Below are 27,598 nucleotides of genomic sequence, written 5' to 3'. Positions count from 1 at the left end.
GGCAAACATGTGACTATGGTGGCTGGTGTCTCTATTTTCACGTTCCGTGTAATAGAATCGCCAATAACTAGGGCACTTTCAACAGGATTCTCAGTGGGTGCGTCACTGAGTGGGGAGAACCTGTTTGATGTTCTAATCGGAACGGAAGAGTGGTGTTTGTTCTTGCCACTATGCCGCCTCACAGTCACCCAGTTAGCCTGCTGCGTGGCTTCTACAACCGGAACCGAATGTGCAGTGTTTACTAGGCTAGTCGCATCCAAAGCAGTATCTAAGGCCCTTTCATTCTCACTATCCTCAATTAAAGTTTGGATGCGTGTCTCTAATTCTGAGATTCTCTCTGTCAGCCTGACAATATCCCTGCATTTATCACATGTGTAAGTCTCACTGCTGACAGAAAGAGCTAAGCTGTACATGTTACATTTAATACACATGATAATCGTCGGACATGACTGACCGTGTGTTTGATGAACGCCGTCCGAAAAACTGCAACGCACACGGGACTCGCTGGCTGGATGTCTCGGTCGCTTGCCGGTGCCTGGGGCAAGGGTGATGTGCGGGACGCTGTACCTCGCGGTGGATCGATGAATGCCGGGCAGCAACGTCTCCACAGCTTCCCGATCTGGCGAGGACAGATCAGAATAACATACATCGGATAAATCCGCCATTAAATCGACAAGGAAGGTTGGTTTAGAGGAAAAAAGAAAGTAGACGGTAGCTAGCAGGCTAGCGGGCTATGGCTAACACTAGGTGATTACGCTGGTAGATAACTAGTAATAAATCGTTCCGTTTAGTAATACTATGCAATAGGTAATCTAGTGAAAAATAAGAAAGTTATATTATGTGAATAGGAATAAAGAGAAGGATTTAGGATAAACTCCACGAAGCTCCAAACGTAGGTCAGACAGCAGGCAGCAGCGTTGAGCCCTGCCTGCCTGCTGCCTGCATAATATATTATTTTAATATACTTTAAAATATAATGTATTTCTGTGATGCAACGCGTCTGAACATTCCTACGTCTAGGGCATTTCATATAGGCTACTATATTTGTTATATTATAGAGCCTAAATGTTGATGTGCAGTTGACAAACTATACATCATTAAAAAGATCTAAGACTCAAGCTTCACATTTTGACTCTTAAAATCTTATATTGACCATAATTTCTTAATATGCTTAAAAGCATACACATTTGGAGAAATATTGATGGATTCTCATATGTTTATATCAATTTTCTATACAGAGGAGTAATATTTATTATTCTATATTTATTGTCATCATTATGAGCGCTGGATGCTGTGTTTTTAATTCATACTTCAGCCGGAGGGCGCTCTGCCCCTTTTGTCCACAAATACCTCAGTAAAAGAAGAGGCATATCATGTGACAATCAAGGAACTAACAGAGGCAAGAGATCGCTAAATATGGCTATTCAAAACACTTTTCAAGACAATAAATACACGATTGAGATGACGAATGCATGTATTGCCTCTGAATTTGCGTCTGAATAGCGCTGGCTCCGTGGGCGTGGCCGCATTAGCGGAAAATGAGCTGAATCACAGACTTCTGACATGGCTCTCTTTTCATACCGATTACATAAACACAGAAGGTTTGTTTTCGATTTGACTTATATGTTTTAAAACCTGACATCTTAACGTTTTTTTAGACATAAGTTTAATTTTTCTGTGATTAGTATTCACTAAGTTACAGTTCATTTTCTGAGAACTATCAGATTGGACTTCGTTCAGAGGGAGATGAGAGATCACGCATCATGTTAGTTTTCTTTATTTTACAAAAAGCACAACATTTTGTTTTTACTCTGAGTGTACACAAATGAAAGAAGATATTCCACAGATTAAAATGGTGTATAACTCTTAATTGTATGTGCAACATTGACAGAGTATTTTGAGTCTCTTTCACACTGATAAGAAAAAAACCACGGTGGTATCGCCGGCGATACCCTCAGACCTCAGAGTGTTAATTATGATTAATTATGAATGTGCAAATTCGTTAATCAGATTAACTGGACGTAGCTACATTAAAATTAACATTACAATCAGTTAACCTGTTCGTCCAGTGAACGCTCAGTGTTGATTGTTTATTAATTCTAAGAAATGTCAATTTCCAAGTTATGGAAAAATAATATTTCTTATTGTACTGTACTACTCAGAGCACGTAGTCCGGATCTATCACTTAAGAGGCAATTCATTAGCAGACGGAGTCAGAACCAAACGTGTATTGTGCACAATCTTTATTAACTAACTCACAAACACATAACTAAACTAACAAACACATAACATAACATACATAAAGGGTCACACACACACACACACACACACACACACGCAAGTCAGAATGAGTAATGATAGAGTTGAACCGGATGAGATGCTGTTACTAGAGCTACATGAAATGTCAAAGGCAATCTGGAAAGGAATCATCAGTTTCTTCAGCAATAGCAAGGTAAGTCTTACAAATTAATACTAACTCGCTGTTTAGTGTTAAAATGTACGATACTTGCAAGATGCCCTTAGGCTGAGGAGCATCGGCTCTGCCATCTGAGGAGAGATCTTGGGTGATTCAGTCCGAAGTTATTGCCAGTCTTTTCCATGTTGGATGAGGAGCACATGGCTCATTTGTAGGCCGAGGCCTACAGGCCTTGCAGGCCTGGCCTAGGCCGGCCGCAAGGAGATCGATTCGGTCGTTCAGAAGCAAGGAGAAAAAGAGAAGGAGTGGCCCTGTTCAATCGTTTTTAACCTCTGGTCAAAGCCAACCTCTTAGGAATGATGGGGGCCAATGAGGTCGTTGTATTTCCGGGTGACACACACCTCCCCTTGGTGGGGCTTTTATGACCGAGCAAGATTAAACTGGTTGAGCTTTAAAGACTATTAAAGATCCTTATAACACTTATGTGTTGTGCAGGTATGGACATACCGCATAAACAAACATTTAAATCTGCTCGACACGAATGCATAGACACCAAACATGGCATAATTGAAGTTACCGTGCAGGTCATAACATTTAACAATCATCAAACATGTAAATACAATGAGTGCAATACAACAACAGTAATAATGGATACCATTTCCTGAGAAGGATTCATTTATAGCACAGTCTGTCTATACATTAATGCCATAGAGTCTGTGTTCTGTGTGGAAAATGCAGGGAAGATGCAGATTTTCTGTGTCTCTTCTCTGCTCTCCATGCGGCAACCACATTCCTCAGCGCAATAAACTTGTAACTGAAAACTTCCCGGGGGATGGGGACAGTCAAATCCCAGAGTGAGCTTAAAACTATTGGTGAACTAACAAATAATTGTGTCTGATTTGTCTCAGTCATTACATAATTTTCCCCCTTTCGCTCGTTGTTTTCTCTCTTATGGCAACAGTGAGCGACATTGAAGGTGCAGAAAGATCAGACACATCACTGACACACAAGGTTGGAAGGCTGTGATGGGCCCTGGTTGTATGTGTCTCCTGGAGTGGTGGTCGTTGATGCAGACCGTGGGCAAGCTAAGTTCTCTGAGCTGGTGCTGCAGGAATCAAGGCATCCAGTGCCTTGACGGTGTGTCACCTGTCACCCTAAAGTCAGTTAGTGCGGGCGAGACGTTTGCTGGTGGCAAGGTTCAGGTCTTTGAGCTTGCTCAGCAGGTGTCGAGGTTGCAGGTGCCATGACAGTGTCACCTGTCATTCGGACACCCATGAAGCAGGTGGCTGCAGGAAGAGTTTATGGGATTTGTAATGTGAAGAGTGTTTCAGACTGACCTAGGGTTGATGACAGAAGCGTTTGTTACCTCTGCTCTCAGTCCAAAGGAGTCTGAAGTTTGCTGTGTCCCTCTGCTCTGGTGGCGGCGCCAACTTGAGCAGGTCTGAGTTGTCTTGTATGAGTGGTCAGAAGCTTGTGCTTCTGAGTACTTCTCAAGTAAGTACTGTTCATGGGGCTCCTTACTAGCGTTAGAAGCTCCTACAGGTTCGATGCAGGCATGTCCAGTCGCCCTTGTGCTACCTGCTGTTGGAGATCATGTGGTGTCTGCAGGAAGAGGATGTTTCCATCCATGGCTTCTCCCTGTGGTAGGTCTGGTGCCTGGGTCTGTCTGAATTAATCCTTCTCCTTCTGTAGCTTTAGAGGATTTCAGGAAATTGGCTGATGAGGTGTCAAGCAGAAGGCTTTGGCTCCCCTCTCTGTACCTCTGTGCTTGGCTGGGGGAGGTTCTTCTGCTGCAGGCAAGAGAGTCTCAGTTCTCTTTGGGCCATGTCAAGTTCATCTTTGGTGTTGTCCAGCTGCTGGGTCAGAGCTTCAGTCCCAGGTCTGGACACATCCAGAGGACGTTCACAGGTCCTGATCCTGTCATCTTTGTCCTAGAGTTCAGAATTTGCTATTTTTAACAGTGACTATTTGTGACAGAGTTCTTTTACCAAATCCTCTCTGGCTGCCTTTTCCAGCTGCTCTCGTTGCTGAGCAGTTGTCAGAGCCTTTGAGGTTTTGTGGATTTTCTTCTGTGCCTCTATTCTGTCAGGGTCTGTCCTGAGCCTCCATCTCTAGCTGGTCTATGTGGCTTTTAGCATTCATTAGCTCCTTGTGAGTCTCTGTGATCTGGAGTTGGAGGGTGTTCACCTCCTGTTTCAAACCAGTGAGGTTGTGGGCCAGGAAGAAGTTGACTTCAGTCAGATCATCGTGATCATACCCCTGGTTTGAGTCATCTGCCTTTACTTCTCTTCCATCTTTGTCCAGTTGCTTTTGGCTCCGATGCTGTAAGTGATCAGCAGCCCTGGTTAGGAGGGTGTTCCTCACCACACCTAGCCAGGCCTTTCGGTCTGCCATCTGGGCAGTTAGGCTGAGCATCTGCAACATTTAGGCACGCTTGTGGTGAGAGTAAGGGCAAGAGACTACTGCACGATCAAACAGAATTTAGGGCTAAAGGCACAGTGAGCAGCCAGGTGTATAAAGCTAGGTTTAATAAATGACTTAAGATGGTTCTTAATGTCAAATTATTTATCAGAACGTACTGATGGCTCACAACGGGCTCGACCTCTGAACGAATGGAAGAGAGAAAGGGAGAGGAGGAGGAGAGCTTCCCATTGGATTGTGTTCATTAGTGGTGCTCAAAATTATGCCATAGCAATCGTTCAGATTACTTTTGTAACTGGCTCATAAAATTGAAACAACTGTTGTAAATTAACAAAATCAAGAAGGAAAGTATGTCTAGATACTTGTGGTCCTATTGGGGAAATTAAACCACATGAGGAGAAAGGAAAAATGTAAATAAATCACATAGATGAAAGAAATAATACTAATAAAAATTAATAGCGGATGGCTATTATGATTACAAATCAATACAAAGATTTAAAGAAGTGATTAATACAGCCGAATGACCTGGTATTGGGAATAGTCAATAGCACTAGTGATTAACATCCACAGCATGTTCAGAACCAAACCATTTGTGTTTTGAAGTTTAGTTTAGTGTGCTATTGACAAGTCTCAATAACTCCTAGAATTCTTCTTTAACTAAACAGTTTACATGTAATTAAATTTAGATTTAATTACCCTAGTAACTGCAGATTTAGCTGAACAGTGTTCAGGGAGAAATGCACCTAAGTACAGATGAAATTATCTGAGAAGAATTCAAGGTAAGGGAAGTGAAAGGTCAGAAAACCAGGAATGTGGTTAAAGGAATTTGGTTTAGATCCCTTCCCACTGCATACATACAAGCTGTGGTTAAAGGCTCCAAGTAAATAATGCTAACTGTTACTATAGTAGTGTAGTTAGCCACCTTAGCTGGAGGGCCGCTAGGTTGCATTAGCTTAGCTCCCTAGCCTGGTTTGTTACAATATGATGTCACAAGGTGTCAAGTTAGTACTTCCTTTGACAAGTTGTTGTCATGAGAAGCAGTGCATGTCAGAGCGATTCTACAGTTCATGAAGAATGTCTGTGGATTTGAAACGAGTTACGCATCAAGTTAAAAAAAAGAGTGCTTATGCTTCAATAATTCAACCTTAAATTCAGTCAGATGCAAGTATGGTTTGACGTTTGTAAATTTTACTCATGTAAAATTCTTCTCTCTACTTGTAACATCTTTTGACTAATTTAGAGAGTAGTTACCCAGATTTGATGCAAATCAAACTGGTCTAGGCGCGCAGAAACCTTGTCTTGTGAATAGATACTGATGTTTCTATTGGCCAATGAAACATAGTATTGATCACCCGGTGGTTATGCTTGTAGATGCAGCTAAAGTTAGGATGAATGAGTCTCTCTGACTATAATTTCTAAGGCCTTTGCTCTGTAGAAAGGATGCCGACATCTAAATCTACATTCATATAACACTGTACTGAGATTTTTCATCAGAAACAGGTTTAGCAATTCTGCAATTGGTATTTCTTCAACTAAAGTAGAATAGTTACTGGTACAGTTTACAGGCTGCTGAGCTGAGATTCCTTCGTCAGAACAGGCTTACGCTCTAATACTGAAATTAGGTTTTCTTCGCTAAAATCAGATTAATTTACACTGATACCATTTGACTTATTCAAATGTGGCAAGACTCTCTCTGTTACAGCAGAGGTGTTAATTCAAGCTATGGTTTTATCTGAATCTAGCGAGCCAGACCCACCGATCTACATGCGAATCGAACGTTGTGTCAAATGTCATTTCGGAGCTATACATTATTAAACACTCTTTTAGTTGGACGGGGGTTTAAGCAAGTGGCGTTACGCCGTGCTAACTTAACCAGTTAAATCTAGTGTCATAGTGCCGTAGCTGGAGTTACTATTTCCTTTGACAAGTCGTTGTCATGGAAATCAGTGTACCGTGTGCTTTATGCATTATGCTAACTAGGAACCTTTGTAAAAGCTATGTGGAAGGCACTGTGTTTGCCGTTCAAAGTCATTGGGGTCTTGAGAACCCCCTGCTGAGGGGCCTTGTGTGTTACAGGCCTTCTGTGTCAGGTCACAGGAGTGGCACTGTGTGAGGGCAGGTTGTGCTGTCCAAAGGGGTGACTAGCCGTTGTAGGAGGCAAAGGTCCTGTTGGTGTCCTCCATTCATTCCAGGTTTGTCTGAGTCGGTGGCAGTAGCCTTGGGACTTTCAGATCTGCCCTGCTTGGTGTCGGGGGCAGCACTCAATCTGCATTCAGGCTTCTGGGTCTGAGAAATCCTTTATGCAGACTGGCTTCAACTGCTGATAGTCTAATTGGAGTTTTTCTGGCTGTTAAGTCAAAACTCATAGTGAATCTGGTGGGATCAAGAACAGAGAGCCTGTCTTGGTGGGTCACGCCAGTCAGGGGCTTCGGGCAAAAAGGAAGGTCTCATATGTTGGCATGAGCGCTGTGGTATCCTAGGCTGCAGGCTCTGGCCCCTCCCCCCTTTGTATAAGGCTGGGGGAGCTGGTGCTTGGTGTGGTCCATTTGCAGTTGGTAGGACTGTTTCAGTTCTTTTTGGACCACCACAAGTTCGTCTCCCACACTGGTGCATTGCCGAGTCAGTGTTTGGATTTCAGCTCTGCATGCGCTTTAGTGTCTCTTTAAATACAAACAGTTCTTTACGTTCTTTGACTGGCGAAGTTCAACAGCTGTCAGAGCCTCCTGAAGACTGGTGACCTCCCTCAATTGCTCTGCTCTGTCATGGTTCTTGCATCTGTCCTGTGCCTTCTCATGCTGAGTGGGTTGGTTCTCTGTGGAACTCAGTGACTTGCAGCGTTCGTTCAATTACCTCCTGTTGGAAGCCCGTATGAGCATGGGCTAAGGAGAAATTGAAGCTCCTTTTGGCTCAGGTCAGGTGTCAAGTGTCTGCTGGTGCTGCCGATCTCGCTGTCCCTTACTCTGCTGTTGCAGGTTGTTGACTGCTTTAGCTGAAGGGCAACCATCACATTGTTCCGCTGGGTCTCCAGGGGGTCCTGGATGGCAGGGCTGGATGTACTGGGCAGACAGGCACACTTATGGGGACATGAGAGAAAGAGATAGCACAGGCAAATGCAAGTTCGTACAGCTATGTGGGCCATATAGGAAGTGGCTAGCTGAAGTGGGGGAAGCCAGCATGAGACTAAGGTGTTTAACTATCTTGGATGACAGCTGTAAGCTGTGTTGACTGATGACGGGGCTGGTACACATCATTAAACTATTAATCAGAGTACAGATGATTCCTTTCCAGAAATTATCACCATAAGGTAAATGAATAGAACAAACTGGTAGAGAGAGAGAGAGAGAAAAAAAATGAAATAAGAAAAGGGAAAGGAAGGAAAGAGGTTTTTTACCCATTTAGTCTTGCTAGGAGATATGGTTAAGCAGGTGTCACTGGTTCAAGTGATGACCTAATCTCTAGACTAACAGAGAAAGACCAGATGCCTTGAGGTCGAAAGGAGAAGAAACAACGGGAAGAGTTTCTAGTCCTTTCCGGAGCCCCAAGTGCACTGGACGGTGGCCGTACTTCATGTACTCAGCACTAAGGAGTGAGGAGGGGTAGCTGAGAGCTAGGTGTTAGCGTAGTAATAACCTATAACTCATTATGCCTCATTAAGGAAACAACAGTTTCTAGAACTACTGTAATCCTATAGAAAAAGGGAAGAGGGTGATAGTAGAATAACACAAAAAAAATAATAAAAATAAAATAAAAGAACAAAGAAGCAAATTACAAAAACAATAGTACATTAAAAATAATATTTTTTCAGATACAGTAGGTTTATTTAACATATAGCCTACATTTATTTAACATCTTTTGTTGTTTGAATAACATTAATGACAGACAGGTAGGCCTATTTAATTGGGCTGCTGAATGCATGGACGTAACTGACGCATATCCAGTTATTACCCACCTGTTTACGTCCACTTAAGTCATAACCGACTGTATTCACGCAAGATACTCCACACGATGGACATTTAGACATCTGTGTGCACGTGTATTTTACTATTCAGGCCCGAGGAGAACTGATCGCGCACGCGAGAGGGCGCTTTTGTTGTGTGTCATTCAGCGCAATTCCGCCTATCCCTCCTTCACTAACTGCACGTAAATAACGAATTGCGTGATTGGATTGTAATTTTGTGCTACAACGATCTTCGACGATCATTTGGCTGTAACCTGAAATTATATTCAACCCGCCAAAGTGGCTAGTGGGAGTGGCTGTCTTACCCGCCACGGCTGAAATCTACCCGCTTGGCGGGTTGGCGGGTGTTAATGTCAAGCCCTGAATATGATCCTCAACTGGTTGGAACTGAAATTTGACTTTGATTGTTGCGATCCTATCAGACTTATGATAGCAACCTGATTGTAACAAAGCACTGTTCGCCAGAGGAGAACTGCCCCCCCCAACTAAGCCTGGTTTCTCCCAAGGTTTTTTTTTCTCCATTTTAACAACTATCTGCCACTTGTTTGCCACCCAATGTCACCTGATGGAGTTTGGGTTCCTTGCCGCTGTCGCCTTTGGCTTGCTTAGTTGGGGACACTTGACATTTGATATTCAATAGTATTCTTGACATTTATTCAACAGTGCTTTGATCTTCCTGCATTGGCACTATTATTTAAGAGCTGCTGTGCAGCCAAATTATGTACCAGTTATCAATGTAAAGCTGCTTTGACACAATCTGCATTGTAAAAAGCGCTATATAAATAAAGGTGACTTGACTTGACGTCTTGAAAAATATATCTGTAAATTAGTTCATAGCGATCAATCTGGCTTTATCCCACATCGCTTGGCTGCAGACAATGTACGTCGGTTGTTACATGTAATTCATGAAAGTAAGGATAGAAATTCCCCTTGTGCAGTTTTATCCTTAGATGCAGATAAAGCTTTCGATAGATTAAAATGGGATTATTTATGGATGGTGTTAGATAAAATTGGTTTTGATGAGAGATTTATTAATATGGTGCAAATAATTTATTTTAATCCATCAGCAATTATAGCAACAAATGGCTTACACTCCCAACCTTTTAATATCTTGAGAGGGACAAGGCAAGGATGCCCCAATGTTATTTGCATTGTCTCTCGAACCTTTAGCACAAAAAATAAGACAAGACCAAATTTGTTCCATTTCAATCAAGGATACCCAACATGCAATATCTCTCTACGCAGATGACATTTTCCTGTATTTTTCAGATTTCGACGCAATCCAAAACATACCAGAAATTTTTAACTGTTTTGGGAAATTTTCTGGATACAGGATCAATCGGTCCAAATCATCTCTTCTACCTTTAAACAAAAAAGCTCAGAGTACCCAGACACCATCAGTTATCCCAATTATGAATCAGATAACGTATCTAGGGATATTTATACGGCCCTCTCTAAAAGAAATTGTACATATTAATTATGATAAAGTCTTTCAAAAGCTTAAAAGAGATATTGACAGGTGGAGGACACTTCCTGCATCACTGCAATCTAGAGTCTCGACTGTGAAGATGAACATATTACCTAGGGTGGTAATATTTTCCCAATACTTTATCTGTGCGACACTGGCTATTTCAGTTTCATGATATAGTAATGTTAGAACTGTCAACGGCCAGAATAAATAAAGCTAGAGCCTCAACTCTTGAGGCTTGGGAATCTGTGGCAGATGAGTTGACAGAAAAGCTTCAAGATGGTAGAATCTAATTTTGTGATATGATTGGACTCTCAAACCTCTGATGATCTTTATGTTATGTTACTTATCCTAAGTTTCTCATATTGCAGACTATATCTGTTTTGTTTTATTATTGTTATTTTTATTTTATTTTATTACGCAGGTGTATATGTGAATTTTATTTTGTTTTGATTGCAATTTTATGTCAATGATTAATGGCCTGGACCTTGGGGACCGCTGGAATGGGGAGGGGTTCAGAGGGTCACCTCCTTGTTTATGTTTTATTCTGAAGAAAACTATGGACAACTGTATGTGACGCTATCTATACAATAATCAATAATAAAAAATTGATCCAAAAAAAAAAAAAAAAATGCCCGTCTCAGTGAGTATCCTAGTAAACATCGTCGGTTATGTCTTCAGCTGAGAAAGAAAATACATTATCCGTTTGTGCATTCTGTCTTAAAGTGACAGCATCCTAATAATCCAGCTGCTGTCTGCATCTTGAACTTTAAAAAGGATATAAATACTATGCAGTGATATATTAGCCTTTATTAAATTTCTGTAGCTGGAAACCACTGTTAGACCTGCATGAAAAGCTGTTTATTAGGGCCCAAGCACCGATGGTGTGAGGACCCTATTGTAATTGCTTAGTCAATTCTTCTTCTTCTCCAAAATGAATCGCAATTTTGAGGGCCTAAACATGCTCTCAAACTCATAAAACTTTGCACACGCGTCAGAAGTGGTGAAAATTTACATCTGATATGGGTTACAGAACTAGGTGTGGCAAAATGGCTTGATAGCGCCACCTACAAAATTTCAATTAAGCGTCCTTTGCGCTACCTTTCACATACAGGTATGAAATTCAGTAGACACATGTAACAGTCCAATACCAACAAAAAAGTCCCTCGGTGCAAAATCTGAAAACCCAACAGGAATTGAGATATTTTGAATTTTCTCTGCAAAATTTTTGCAGTTTTTGCCATTTCCAGATGTTGTTCTTTGACAAACTCCTCCTAGAGCTTTAATCAGATCAACATCATATTTGGTCAGTCTAATCTAAAGGCCTTTGCAACGTTAAATTGTGAAGATCTTGAGTTTTCGCTGAAGGGTGTGTCCGTGGCCGCCTGACAAAGTTCGATGTTTCGCCATGAAAAAGGAAGTTGTTGTAACTTGGACATACAATGTCCAATCTGCCCCAAACTTCACGTTTTATTAGAGTCCTGGCCTGAAGACATCTACAAGGCAATATTCACTTACAGTCATAGCGTCACCTGCGGGCAACTGGAAATGACGTTTTACACTGTGATTTACTCGTCATAGAGATTTAACCAGAACAACATCATATTTGGTCAGTCTAGTCTTAAGGCCTTAGCGATGTTAAATTGCAAAGATCTTAAGTTTTCGCTGAAGGGCGTGACCGTGGTGGCCTGGAAAAGTCTGATGTTTCGCCATGAAAGAGAAAGCTGTTGTAACTCATGCATACAATGTCTGATTGTAACTCAGGCATACAATGTCATACAATGCCCCAAACTTCACATGTTTGATAAGAGTCCTGGCCTCTATATGCCAATATTCATTTAGTCATAGCGTCACCTGCTGGCAACAGGAAATGGCATGCTTTGCACTATAATTCACTCCCAGAAACACATTTAAAAATGCCATGAAGTACCAAACATGTTAGAAACGCATTAAATCATGCAACACTTGGCTAAGTGCTAAAGTATGCGATTAATGCCACAAAACAGGAAGTTGTTGTAACTCAGGCAAACAATGTCCAATCTGCCCCAAACTTCACATGTTTGATAATACTAATCAAAACCTATCATGTTAAATCTATTGATTCTCTCACAAAACCCTCTTGTATTATCGGATGGAACAGGAAACATTAATTAATGGACCTAAAAGCACAACGGATCCACACAGACATCCCCTGATTAGGAATCCCTTTTGACCCGGTCACTTGTGACTCCGGTCACTGTTTAAACTCTGCTTAAGGACTCAATCTTGAATCTCAAAAGGACAATTGTCGATCATTTAAAGTATTAACTATATCCAGAATAACACATGCTATGATGTGATTACTAACATGTTGGATTCGTTGCATTATATGTTTGTATTCCCGTATGCATTTTCTTTCTCTTGTAATCATTGTTTTAATTAGGTCAGTCTAGTAATATGTGTGTAAGAACCCAGCTAACACAGTTACGTTGTGATGACGTCACTGGACCGGACCATATTCGTTGTAGCGACGTACCAAATAACGTTCTAGGGACATAACTTTGTGATTCCCATATTCGTCATGGCGACGTTATAGTGGTATGTCTCTGTAACGTGAGGAGTACGTCTTAACGACCAAACTGGCACGTTGTAAAAACGTAACCGTATCGGCTCATATTAGTCGCAGCGACGTTCCAAATAACGTTCTAGGGACGTAACTTTGTGATTCCCATATTCGCCGTGGCGACGTTATAGCGGTACGTCGCTGGAACGTGACAGTAACGTCTCAACTACCAAACTGGCACGTTGTAAAAACGTAACCGGATCGGCTCATATTAGTCGCAGCGACGTTCCAAATAACGTTCTAGGGACGTAACTTTGTGATTCCCATATTCGTCATGGCGACGTTATAGCGGTACGTTGCTGGAACGTGACAGTAACGTCTCAACTACCAAACTGGCACGTTGTAAAAACGTAACCGGATCGGCTCATATTAGTCGCAACGACGTCCCGAATAACGTTCCAGCGGCGTATCTTTGTGATTCCCATATTCGTTGTGGCGACGTTTTAGTGGTACGTTGCTGGAACGTAACAGGTACGTCCTAAAGACCAAAATATCATCTCGACCTTTATCTTAACTCTGCTTCTCACCTTTACTCCGGGGAATGGAGATGTGCTCCGTCCATGACCTTGAAATCCATGCAGAACTGATAAACACTTCATTGTCTGCTATAAAACCTTATAAATTCTAATTGTTATATGGAATTGTATTGCTTTGGTTAATACATTTGCAGATCAAAATATGTAGTGGAAACCAATAGAAACCCTCATTAAATTCTGAGAGAAAATGGCTAGAAACACACTGCATCCATGAAATCATCAGCATTGTTACTTTGTACAATTACTAAGCCATTATATTTGAACATTATCATGTAACCATGTTTTAACCATGTAAAGTGTTATTAAGTAATGAGTACAGAAAATTGAACACATGAATTCATAAATTGAACACATTCATAGATAAAACAATACAATTAATAAATAAATGTAACCAGTGATTAATATGTTTTATTCTTTTAATTTAATGTTTTATTCCATCTAATGATAAGTGTTTTATCATTAGATGGGTATAGTTAAATAATGATTTTATCAATTATATTTATAGATACTCTTATGATTACTACTATCCATAATTTGGCACAAAAATGACAAAGATATGAAAAAAGATTCAGCAGATATTTTATTACTTTATTTGCAAAAAATATATTTTAAACTATTTCCTAAGTGTCCTGTATGAGGCAGCTGCTACAAATATACTGAGGTAATTTGCTTTAATACTGCTTTTACTGCCAGACAATATCACAATTACCAAAGATCTACAGTCCTTGAGCTTCTCAAAAGCTAAAAAAAATCCAGAAGATGACATTCATAAAGAGTAAAAGATATGTATAAAGAACAATATAGAGATTTTTAGCATCTCTTCAAATAATAGTTTGGCCCACCCAAAAATACATGTAGTATTTTTTCTATTTTAATCTATTTTTAAAAGTAAGTTATTCCTGTGATCAAAGCTGAATTTTCAGCATCATTACTCCAGTCTTCAGTGTCACATGATCCTTCAGAAATCATTCTAATATGATGATTTGATGCTCAAGAACACAAAAATATGAAGCAGCACATTTTAAAAGAAATATCCGAGCATCAATTCAGCATATTAGAATGATCAAGGATCAAGTGGCACTGAAGACTAGAAAAATGATGCCGAAACTTTTCCGTCAAAGGAATAAATTAAATTTTGCAACATCTTACAAATCTCAATATCTTTGACTGGCAGTGCTCATTATTACATTTAGATAATAAACAGTGCACAAATTCTCAAAGAACTTACATTTTAACGATTACTTCCCTCACTGCTGACTCCTTCAAGCTGGGGACACACCGAACGACTAGAAGAAACATTCTAAGACTGAAATCAACTTAATAAACACTTAAAAACTGTTTCTTTCGACTGAAGTGGATTTAAATACTTACAGATTATAAACAGACTGAACACAACTGGCTCTGACTCTACGTGTTTGGGCAAGATCAGTTGAAAGTATCAAATTACATTTATAATCGGCCTTACAGTCGTTAAGTGTGTCCCTGGCTTTAGTTGTTGTTGCAGCCTCCTCAAAAAATACATCTTTCTGTACACGAAAGCACGAAAAAAATATTTTAAGAAAAAATACAGTAAGGGCATATTTCATGTAGCCTAAATGAATTGCGATTATGAAGTTTTTTTTAAATTTTTGATAGTATTTTGAAATCATTAAAATATCATGTATATATTGTAAGTTACAACATTATTTGTTTTTATCATGACATGAATTCATGTCATTCCAAACCTATTAAAACTTTCGTTCATCTTCAAAACACAACTAAAGATAATTTAATGAAATCTGAGAGCTTTCTGTCCCTCCATTGACAGTCTACACAACTGCCACTTTGATGTTTAAAACAAAAGTTCATACAGATCGTAAATCTAATCTAATGAATTGAGAGGTTTAGTCTAAATTTTCTGAATGAACTCGATCACGAACTCGAAAAGTCTAAACTCAAACTGTAAATTGCATTAACGAACAAGTCTCTTCAGAAAATTTGGACTAAACTGCTCCATTCATATGGATCAGTTTTACAATCTCTTTATGAACTTTTTGAAGTGTCAAAGTGTTAGTTGCATGGTCTGTAAATTAAGGGAGATAACTCTCAGATTTCATTAAAATATAGTAGTCAACATTTGAAGTGGATCAAAACTTTTCATCAAAGTTCTCCTAAAACCTTCCTCTTAGGACAACTTAGTTCTTAAGACAATTTTGATTAACTTTTTTGGTCCACTTCAAATGTTGACTACTGTATGTTCACTTATGTTTCGAAGATGAATAACACATCCTTGCATGTTCGGAATGACATAAGGGTGAGTCATTTTTTTTCATTTTTGTGTGAACTAACACTTTAGGCAGGCGTACACTTTGTAAGTTCGAACACTCAGTAGTTTGTGAGCCCTTGCATACAAGTTAGTTAACCCGATAATCATGTCAAAGCAGTTGGTACACTGAACGACTGCACTACACAGCTTTTCTTTGTTTTAAAAACAGACTTAACATTTATCTATTATGGGTCCTAATTAGGAGACGATGAGCACATTAAACTTTGTGCCATGCTGTTTATATTTATCAAGCAGTAAAAATGCCCCTTTCAATGCCCAAAACAAGAAGCTTGCGGATGAGATGATGAGAGGAAGGAGATTTTGGATTGTATTTGATAGTATTGAACAGATTTTAAAAAAGCTTTAATCATGCCCTTTCAATCCGAATGAAATGTCAATTGGACCCGGCCAATTCATTTCAACTAATGTGGTTACATGTGACTTTTTATTCCATCTGTGCTACTAGTCTGATTGAAGTCTGATTATTAGTACTCATGTAAACACAGCTAATGTTGCTGCTATAGCTTCAGATTTAAAAAAGTTTATAGGGTTGCCAAGCAGCCTATGTGATGTGATTGTGTATAATTTGGGACTATACAATAGCTGCATTTACATGGACCCTAATAATTAATTTGTAATCGGACTAGTTGCACAGTCGAATTAAAGGGATAGTTCACTGAAAAATGAAAATTCTATCATCATTTACTCACCCTCAGCTTGTTCCAAAGCTATATAAAATAAGATATTTTAAAGAAAGTTTGTTACCAGGCTGCTTTGGGCCAACATTGACTTCCATAGTAGAAAAAAAAAAACTATGGAAGTCAATGGTGGTTTTTAACAGAAGAAATTTATACAGCTTTGGAACAAGCTGAGGGTGAGTAAATGATGACAGAATTTTCATTTTTGGGTGAACTATCCCTTTAAGTCAAATGCAACCACGTCATTCAGAATAAATTTGCCAAACCAGATTTTAAAATTTCATTCTGATTGTAAGGGGTGGTTTAAACCTTTTCTAATCTGTTCGATAGGACATGTAAACACTTGATCAGATTAAAAACTGAAATTTGAAAGTGTAAAGCATGTGGAATGATTTTATTCTGAATTAAATAAAAAGTGTAAATGTATAATGGTAAAATTGCTGACCCCTCAAATTCAGTATTATTAACATCTTGTCTCTGTGAGTAATTGAATTGTGAAATTCAACCCTGTGAATTACCTGTTTGTCCTCCGGAGCCTTTTAACGAGAAGGCTGCTTTTATGGCTGAATGCTGATTGACACACCTTTTGACCATGTTCTCACATCCAGGACAACAAAATGATCAAGCAGACCTGAAACAAATGACCCATGATTGAAATCACTTTAAATCCATTTAGTCTTACCTAAGTGATATTGGAAAAATGAGGCATAGTTGTTCACCCAGGATACGCTGCTTCTCCTGGAGCAGGGTCTGCATGATGAATGATCTCTTGATCCTGGACCCGTGCAGAACACCTGGAGATTATCTGAATGATATGAGGTTGCATATAAAGGGTAATTAATGACTGAACGTTACATACATACCGATAGCAGCACCAGCAGGACCTTATATCTATTGGTACTGAACAAGTCAGAAACTAATTTAATACCCACCCCTGCTTATAATCATTGTTGTCTTGTTGTTGCTGCACAGGCTGTCTCTCCTCCAGCTGCTGAAAATAAAGTATGTTAGATTTATTGGAATGAATAGACTCACACATAACGTTCACGTTAAACCAGTAAGTTGCGACAAACGAGAATATTTTGTTATAAACAACTCTAAATCATGGATTTGGCTGGTTCATTGGCTGTCATTACAAAGAATTTAAGTAAACAAATCGTGAAGTAATTAACCATGTCTGATAAACTGTTTTACACAGATTTTATTGAATTTTCAATATGGTTCATATGAGCTTCAGGGAGGCCAGGCAGGGTCTAAAATAAACAAACACTCTACTACAGTTGCTGTTTAACGAATATAAGTGATTATTCTGCCGTTTATAGCATTAAACAGTGAACGTTACACTTAAAATAACTAAAATAAAAATATAAAACTGCGTCTCAGATTTTAACGTTAACGTTACGTTACCTCAGACTGCCTCACGGGGACAGTGAGAATTTTGTAAATTTTAAATTTAAATGCATGAATCTGGTGCATTCTGAGAGCAAAATTAAGTGACTAGATCAATGAAGAAATTTGTTCTCTTGTAAACAATTTTGTGCTCTAATAGTAATTTATTTATTGGTGATGGTAGAACACATTAGTCACGTACACAACATGTAGTAGGCTAAATGATAGTTCATAAGTGGTCAAACATGTAGAGTACACATTTAAACCATTAAAATATGTAGCAAAAGAGGTTACCTTTGTTGAATTAATTTATTAGTGGGAGCCTGCATCTGTATTTGTGGAACTAATGGTCACTCACTCAGAATGCACTAAACACACTACTTCATTATAGAGAAAAATAACAAATGAAAAAAAATATATAATCATAAGCTGACCAATAAATAAATAAATAGGTAAACTAGGTGAGTATATAATTTAGCAGCAAAAAGTATGCTAGCCTAATTCTTGGGAAAAAGAAAAAAGAAAAAAAAAAAAACTTTGCACAATAATTTTATAAATCAAAAGGTTAATAAAAAGTTTAAAATTACTATTTTTATTCTTATGAAATGAAAAAACGATTTATATTAGATTTATATGTAAATAATTATATGTAATGTAAGATTAAAAGACGCTCATTTTAAATGTATTGTGCAGCCTTTCAATGGGGCAACAAGATATGATAGATACGACAGAACAAAATAGGCTATTAATAATCTTTCAGTATGCAAAACCATGATAATATGAAACGCCTCAAAACAGCAGCAAAAAACCGCTAATGCACATCCCGGGTGCAGAATGATGTGCTTGAATCAATATCGAGTCAGAGCACGCAGTTACGCTGCGCATTGAAAAGTTCACGGCACAAAGAGGTTCGCCTGTGTATATCTGTTTATTAATCATATGTTTCTTCTCACTTTTTAAAATTCCAGTTATCGTGCGTGTGACGCGAATTCATAGTCCTTGTGTTGTGCGATCTAACAGACATCCTGTAGCCAGTATGATGACATCGTTCAGAAACAGCAATAAACTCCAGCAAGATAAAGTCGTTTTATGCAAATCCACAGCCCTTTATCTACATATCAAGTATAATAATAGGAATATATATTTTGGAGTTTTACCGTGCTGACTGTCATTACCGAACGCGACGCGCAGTTTGAGTGCTGAATGATTGACAGCTGTAGCAGAGGGAAGACGAGTTTCTGACCGTGAACTTATCGATGTACATATCCTTCTGTCCCTCACATGAAGCTATGGAATGGCTTCAGGTGACTTTGAATATAGTGCACGAAACCTTAATTGGTGCTAGTCTTCTTATTTTGCTCTATGACTCCCACTTTTGCCATATAAAAGAGCGCAATTATCAGACGGTAATTTAAATATCGCGACAAACCTATTTCCGTTTCATTTGGAGACTGTGGCGGGACAAATTAGAATGTGGCGGGCCACCACAGTCTAGTCAATGTATGGGAAACACTGGTCTATGACGAGTCACGCAGGTATTTGTGCTACTCCGCAGCGGTTCCTACTAGACTGGTCTAAAATAGTCTGAATATAACACTTATTCTAGGTGTACCTCCATAATGATTCAAGGTACATCAAAAACACGGTTTGGAAAATGTATTCGTGTTGTACATTCCCATTGTATAATTTTTGTAAATTTTGAACACAAAAAATTACATATCCGGAAAGTTATCAGGAGACCTATGGACCACGTCGCTACAACGTTCTCCGTGGGATTAACCAGCGACGTCTTTTGAGGACGTGCCCGCGACGTTTCTGGAACGTTAGCCAAGATTCTTAAAAAAAAAAAAAAGGAACTTTACCACGACGCAGTGGCGAGGCCAGAAATCTTCAAGTGGGTGGACCTTGGTGAAATAGGGTGGACCTCTGTTTTTTGTCATATATATAGCTTGTTGTTTATTTACTCACTTCATTTTATTATCACGGGAAATGATGTGGATGATATGTAAATCAGTGTCCATCATTTTGCGAGCAATAAAGAAAAATGCAATATTGAAAATATTTCCATTTTAAACCATGAAGATGAGCCAGGATATCACACAACCAATGTGCAAACTTGAGAGTCTCAAACTCCAGTCAATTATTCACTACAGAAACAAAGTATAAACTGACTGAGTTTTTGGCATCCGACGCTGCAATAACGGCACATATTCTCTTAGAGATGAGAGATGAATCTAATTTATTTTCTTTATATTTCTCTTGTGGCCCATAGTGAGAAAAAAATGAGGAGCTATCTAACTAATATTTTATTGTCCTCGCAGCACGTCTGTTATGCGGTGATGCGATATTATCGCGGGGCAAATGAATTGCAATATTAATTTAATAATAAAAGTAGCATGATAATAAGAAAAATAATTTAATAGCCCTGCATGCCCATCCACTATATGCCACTGTGAAGGAATAAACAGCAATCGGACACGGCATCAAATCAATGAACTTTTTTATCCAAATCCACGCACAGACCGTTCAGTGTTTAGTAGTGCAATGTCCGAGTCTCTCTTGTAGCAAGAAACATTTACTAGACCGTGGACTAGCTTTGACTCCCTGAACAGTGTCCGCGCAGCCGAATTTTTATGACCATGGACGGTGCACGTGTGCGTGCATCCGAACGCGTCTTTCCGAGCTCATGGGCAAAGTTGAAAGGCCCGCGCGCTCATGAGCAAAGGAGTATCTTAGAAAGATTTGCGCGCTCAACTGTGAGCGAGACGGAGGGGAACGTGGGAAAAGTATACCTGGGCCTTTACCGCTCCAAATCAGAGGACTGGAGCTGACGGATCATATCGGGAATAACATGGGGGGCATTTGCTTGTTTGGAGAGTTACTGTCATATTGGTGTGGGGGAAGGACACAATACTGAACCAAAGCTCGATTTAATTTCATTGTCATTAGCCTACTTCATTTTTTTAAATTGTTTACACATAGGTGACTACATAGAATGAATTGTTACTGTAGAATAAATAGGCTAATCACAGTAAAAATTAAAACAAACCGGCACACATAGGCTATTATAAGCGCGACTCATGGACGGTGACGCACGCTGCATAGAAACAGCTGCTGCCGCGACTCTGGAAAGCTGAGTTTACCGGCGCGATATAAAAACATATCATGTTATATGTACTTTTAATAATACATTTTTCAAATCATATATAGGCCTTCGCAACAGATATGACTATTTCCAGACCAAGTGTCTGGAAATAAAATGAAATATTCTGGCACCTTTGATTGGGTGGGCCAGCCATCAATCTGGGTGGGCCAGTGCCGCCCTGGCCCTTCTGTAGCCTCGCCACTGCCACGACGTCCTCACAATGTTGTCATTCAGTAAACCTCTTGTTCACAAACCAGTGGCGTAGCCACGGGTGTGCCAGGGCCACCCAAAGTGGCAGCTGGCACACCTAAAATAGGTCCAGGTGAAATTGCAAGCACAACAAACCTCACAAGTATCGAAAATGGGCTACTTTCCCATAGACTGGAGTGAGACCATAGACGTCTCTCGTCGAGCTGTCGCGATCATTCTTGGCTCTCTGTGGCTTGTAGCGCTAAGCGCTTCAGTTCATGCAGAGCGGGCGTGAACGGACCATCTCTTCCACATGTAATAAACATGAATGAACATCCAAAGGTATGTTGAAAGATATAGTAGAACTTACCAAAATCCGTATCATGTCATCTTTCATGTTCATGTTTCAACTGTGGAAAGGTGTCATTAAAACATATTGTAATAATGTCAAATTTACCGTCACATTACCTCAGAAAAGCCCTTCAATGTCCAAAAACGCATCAGTCAGCTACAAAAATGAACTTCGAGAGGAGCATTTTGCTAAATATATGCACTATTGCATATTCATTGTATTTGTGCTCAGGGGCGGTTTCTTCATTAGGGCAATAGGGCGACGCACCACCAAAGTGAGAAAGGGACGGATTTTTCAATCACATTCAACCACAGAGTTACGCTAGCTGTCACTGCTAGGCTGTTTGTTCTGCCTCTGGATATAGTCCAATCAGCGTCGAGTCACGCTCTGGAGTACCGCCTCTTTTTGGGCATTTCAGTCTGGCGGAGATTTGCCCCGAGTGCTCCCATAGACTGCCATTCAAAGAACTTTTTTTTTCGAACTGCAGGCACTGCAATGCAATCTCTATGGGTTCCGGGAGGGCTCGCACTAACGTGCTTTCGTCATCATACGTAACCTTAACTTGTGCAGCGATTGGTGGAAACAAACATACCACTATTAATAATTTTTTTAAGCTGAAGTGACATTTAATAATTTCCTCAGTGCATAATTTACATTTCATAGACAAATTCTCCATCTGTAAAAGTTAGAAAGTCGAGAAAATATTTCCATTTTGCAGTCAGGCGTGGACGAGCCTTCAGCAAGCACAAACTTCCGTGAACGAGCGCCGGCGCGCGCCGAATAGACGGAGTTCAATCTGAGTAAAATAGCCTACATTTTGCACAAAATATTTGTTGAAAATTTGTTTTTGTTGGCGAACATAATTATGTCATATGTAGAATTTCGAACCTACAACTAAGTGTATTTGTACAATAGCAGTAACTGTGTAAAGTGACTATTCTAGGGTAATCAAAATAATAATAATTATTAGTCTGTTCTTTTGTTTTTATTTATTTTCATTTTTAGTTTAGTGTATTTAATTTCTGCTTCAAAAAACATTTTGTTTTTAGATTGTAAAGGTACAATTTTAGAATGTAGTCTAGGTCTAATGTGATTTGACCCCTTTTTGCACAAAATTTACAGCATATACTACACAGTTACATCTCAGCCCTATGGCATGCTTTAAATACTGAATTTTCCATGTTTTAGATAGATACATTATTATATCACTTGTTAAATGGATATTTAACAATTAGCCTATTCATTCCTGCATTTCTAAATTGTTTTTTTTTTTTTTTTTTTTTTTTTTTTGTGCCCCCCCAAATATTTTTTGCACCAGCCGCCACTGTTTGTGCTTAACATGTACTTCAATATTGAATGTATAAATCTGTTTTATGACAGCCACCATTTAAATTTTTAGGTCTATATAAAAATGAGTAGAAATATAATTGTCATATTTTTTTTTATTATAACGTTATTATAAAAACTGTGTAATTTATATGTAAGTAGCTTACAAATAAATTAATTTTTAATATTATAGTGATGTAGGCTACCAGCTGTGGTTCCCTGTATAGTTTACAGTGTTGAGAGAGATTTTTTTCTTTGAGGAAATTTGCTGTACCTGACGGCACTTCTGTAAAGTTGGTTTTATATTCGCACATTCGGACTTCTGATAAATTCAGACTTTCCAATAAATGTGCAATAAATTAATGTTTGCGAATTTTAAGCAGCGACATGATATTGACAACCAACGATTGTCAACTTACAACATTTTTCACAGTCGATCAAAATAGGCAAGTATTGTTTTAATGGCATATTTACTTGTGAATGTCCACTGAATGTCCAATGTAGTTTGATTAACAAGGCTACTGAATACGGATGTCCGAATGTGCGAATATAAAACCAACTTTACCCAAGTCTGACGGGCCCCAAATTAGTCAATAATGAATCAAGGAAATCAAATCGAAATCAAACCACAAGCTTCAGAATCAAAATCAAATCCAATGGTGAAATTTGTGTCAATGCCCAGCCGTCAATCATTTTTTTGTTTGTTTTGTTTTTATTTAAAGCAAATGATGTTTTTTTCCAATTATTTTCTTGTCAGAGTGCACCAGAATGCGTCGTTAAAATCCCTAAAATGGGGGAGGATGCTCCCAGACCCCCCTACAACAATTTCAATTACAATACTTTGTCCGGTTGCACATTAATCAGACAATAAATATGGCACACCCAGTTTTTCTGATGCACACCCAGAGTCACTTTTCTGGCTACGCTGCTGTCACAAACATATGAATTATCACAATTTATTAAGTAAAATGTTAGGTAGTTTTGCTGGCAAATATTTTATGAATATGTAGTAGGCTATCTCAAATATAAATAAAACTATGTCGATTCATTTAAAAAGCTTGAATCAATTAAATTTACTCATAATATCCATATTAACAAACATAATGTTGGCTTAATGCAATATCTGGAAAGTTATCAGGAGACCTATGGACCACGTGTCACGGTTCATGGGTTCACTTACTCGCCCTCGTGTTGTTGTGGTGTGTGTTGCCTGTGAGTGAGTGATTGTGTGGGTGTCACCCACCTGTCTGATTGTGATGTGCTGCCAGCCGTGTCTTGTTCAGTGTTTGCTATTTAATGTGCGTGTCTACATGGTGTCTTTGTCAGTTCGTTGCAGGCTGTCCCGGTGTCGTGTGTTCCGTGTTTCACTTCCCGTTTCCTGGATTTCTGGACTATCGTCTTGTGCCCGTGTCTGGGTGGATTATATGAACTGTCGTCTTGTGCCCGCGTCTGGGTTGGATTATCCTTGGTTTCTGATACCCGCTGCAGCCCTGCGCCACCCTGTTCATCTGCCTCCGTACGCCATTGCTTCAGCACGCCTCAGTCACTGCAACGACTGCCCATTTGGAGTGAAGTTATTGTACAGCGTATTCTGTCAATAAATATTGTTTTACTTGCACTTGGATCCACTCTCCGTGTTCATTTCCTGACAGAACGAACTGACCAAGAATGGATCCAGCAAGTTCGTTGAATCTTCAGGAGTTTTTGAGTGAGAGCGCTCAACGGATGGATCAGCAGGACGAGCAGGTGATGGCCACTGCTTGTGCCGTGCAAGCGTTGGTGGCGCAGGTGGCTGAGCTCTCGACCCAGGTATTACATCTTTCATCTCCCACTGCACCAGCCCCACCGTCCGTTCCCCACTCATCCGCCAGCACGCAACAAGAACCTCGTATTCCTGCACCTGAGAGGTATGGTGGAGAACCTGATGCTTGTAGAGTTTTTTTTTCTAAATGCTCTATTTATTTCTCTCTGCAACCTAACACGTTCTCTTCTGAGGAGTCTAAAGTAGCGTTGGTTGTGACGTTATTGACTGGACGAGCGGCGTTATGGGGAATGGCGGTGTGGGAAAACAACCATCCATGCTGCTCCTCGTTCCAGTCCCTGTCGCAGGAGATGAGGCGAGTGTTCGACCGTTCGGTGGCGGGACGGGAGGCTGCTCACAAGCTCGCGGACCTGCGGCAGGGAGTTCGACCTGTTTTCGACTACGCCATTGAGTTCCGCACCCTGGCAGCGGAGTGTAAATGGAACGAGGAGGCGCAATGGGATGTGTTCCTACATGGGCTGGCCGACCGTGTTCAACAAGAAATTTATTCACTGGATCTACCCACCACTCTTAACGGACTGATTGAGCTCGCACTGCGAGTGGATGGCCGTTTGCACGAACGCGCTGAACACAGGAAGCCTGTAGCGCGTCTCGAGGAACTGGTTGCCGTGGGGATCAGCGGAGAGAACACAGTCGGTCCCCCGTTCGATTCTGAGCCCATGCAGGTGGGGAGAGCTCGGCTCTCCCGGGAGGAGAGGACACACCGGAGGGAAAAAGGACTTTGTTTGTACTGTGGTGGAGCTGGAAATTTTTTTTAAGGACTGCCCAGTAAAGGACAGAAGTCCGGCAGTAGGACCGAGGTTACTGTCGGGCGGTCTAGCCTTGGATAAATCCTCGTCTGCGACGCTCCTCCCGGTGAGACTGCAGTGGGTATTGGGACATCACATCTGCCAGGCTCTGGTCGACTTGGGTGCTGAGGGAAGCATTATGGACTGGGATCTGGCAACACGATTGCACATTCCTATTCGCCCTCTGGATCGTGCCATATCTGTTTTCGCTCTCAACGGACAGAAATTACCCACCATCACACACGCCACGGAGTCCATAACTGTCATCATTTCCGGTAATCATACTGAACTGCTGTCATTTTACCTCTCCAGATCTGTTCATCATCCCATCGTCCTGGGGCACCCATGGCTGATGGAACACAAGCCCAGGATCGAGTGGGGCCAGGGATCCGTGGCGGATTGGAGTCAGCACTGTCATGCGTCTTGTTTGTTGTCTGCTTGTTCTTCTGTATCTCGTTCTGTGTTGCAGGAGGAGTCGGTGAACCTGTCAAACGTGCCCCAGGAGTACCACAACCTGAAGGAAGTGTTCAGTAAGTCCCAGGCTGCTTCTCTCCCTCCGCATCGTCCCTATGACTGTGCCATAGACTTAGTTCCAGGGTCTTCTCCGCCTAAAGGCAAGTTATATTCACTTTCTAATCCAGAAAGGGAGGTCATGGAGAAATATATTTCTGATTCTCTGGCAGCTGGGATCATCCGCCCTTCCTCGTCTCCCGCGGGGGCAGGGTTTTTTTTCGTGGGTAAGAAGGATGGGTCCCTGCGGCCGTGCATTGATTACAGAGGACTGAACAACATCACAGTAAAGAATACTTATCCTTTGCCGTTGATGTCTTCTGCCTTTGAACGGCTGCAGGGCGCATCTCTATTCACGAAATTGGACCTGCGCAACGCTTATCATTTGGTTCGCATTAGGGAGGGGGATGAGTGGAAGACGGCTTTTAACACCCCTAGAGGGCACTTTGAATACTTGGTTATGCCCTTTGGCCTTTCCAACTCGCCCGCCATCTTCCAAGCACTCGTCAATGACGTGTTGAGAGACATGGTCGATCAGTTCATATATGTCTACCTGGACGACATACTGATATTTTCTTCTTCTCTCCAGGAACATGTGCAACACGTCAGACGAGTGCTCCAGAGGCTTTTAGAGAATGGGCTTTTTGTCAAGGCGGAGAAGTGCGTTTTTCATGCACAGTCAGTTCCATTTTTGGGCTACATTGTATCGTCCGAGGGGGTGCGCATGGATCCTCACAAGGTTAAGGCTGTGGTGGATTGGCCAATTCCAGATTCCCGCAAGGCCCTGCAGAGGTTTTTGGGATTCGCCAATTTTTACCAGCGTTTTATTCGCAATTTCAGCCAACTAGCTGCTCCTCTGAGTGCCTTGACCTCCCCTGCAACGGCGTTTAGGTGGTCGGATGCAGCTGAGGCTGCATTCTCCAACCTCAAAAGCCGCTTCGTTTCGGCTCCCATTCTTGTCGCCCCTGATCCTTCACGTCAGTTTGTAGTGGAGGTTGATGCGTCAGAGGTGGGGGTAGGTGCAGTTCTATCCCAGCGCTCCGCAGCGGACGATAAGATGCATCCTTGCTAATTTTTTTCACATTGTTTAACTGCTGCCGAACGCAATTATGACATTGGTAACAGGGAGCTGCTGGCGGTCAAATTAGCTTTGGAAGAGTGGCGTCACTGGTTGGAGGGTTCGGAGGTACCTTTCATCGTCTGGACTGATCATAAGAACCTTGAATATATCAGATCCGCTAAACGACTTAACTCTAGGCAGGCTCAGTGGGCTCTGTTTTTCGGTCGTTTTGAGTTTTCTTTATCTTACCGTCCCGGGTCAAAAAACATCAAGCCCGATGCTTTATCTCGTGTTTTTGATCGTTCCGAGCGCCCGTCCACTCCCGAGTGTATTCTACCTGAGAGACTCATTGTCTCTTTACTCACATGGGAGGTCGAGTCGAAGGTCCGCACTGCCTTAGAAGGTTTAACGCCTCCACCCGGGTGCCCACCGAGTCGGTTATTTGTGCCAGAGGGGTTACGTTCAGACGTTATCCGATGGGGCCACGATTCCAATCTGGCTTGTCATCCAGGGGTTAGTCGTACCAATTTTTTGGTTAAACAACGATTCTGGTGGCCCTGCATGGCTCGCGATGTTCACAATTTTGTTTTGGCTTGCTCTGTGTGCGCTCGTG

The 27,598-nt window shown here is 40.7% G+C and overlaps 1 long non-coding RNA gene across 2 annotated transcripts; it reads right to left on the bottom strand.

Annotated features, from left to right (window-relative positions):
* Window positions 1–559: 559 nt before the first annotated feature.
* LOC125271068 lies at window positions 560–19,083 on the bottom strand. 2 transcript variants are annotated; one of them, XR_007185520.1, is made up of 5 exons: window positions 18,951–19,083; window positions 17,337–17,392; window positions 17,124–17,209; window positions 16,923–17,035; window positions 560–619 (listed from the first exon to the last, which is right to left on the bottom strand). It is a non-coding gene; the product is annotated as an uncharacterized LOC125271068 (long non-coding RNA). The 2 variants fall into 2 exon arrangements; XR_007185519.1 differs by having other exon boundaries at window positions 17,337–17,395; window positions 18,951–19,069.
* Between the last annotated feature and the right edge of the window lie 8,515 nt (window positions 19,084–27,598).

Source organism: Megalobrama amblycephala, linkage group LG7, assembly GCF_018812025.1.
Source record: "Megalobrama amblycephala isolate DHTTF-2021 linkage group LG7, ASM1881202v1, whole genome shotgun sequence".
Lineage (NCBI taxonomy): Eukaryota > Metazoa > Chordata > Actinopteri > Cypriniformes > Xenocyprididae > Megalobrama > Megalobrama amblycephala.
The sequence above is the reverse complement of the archived record's forward strand: the minus strand, read 5'-3'. Positions and strand labels throughout refer to the sequence as shown.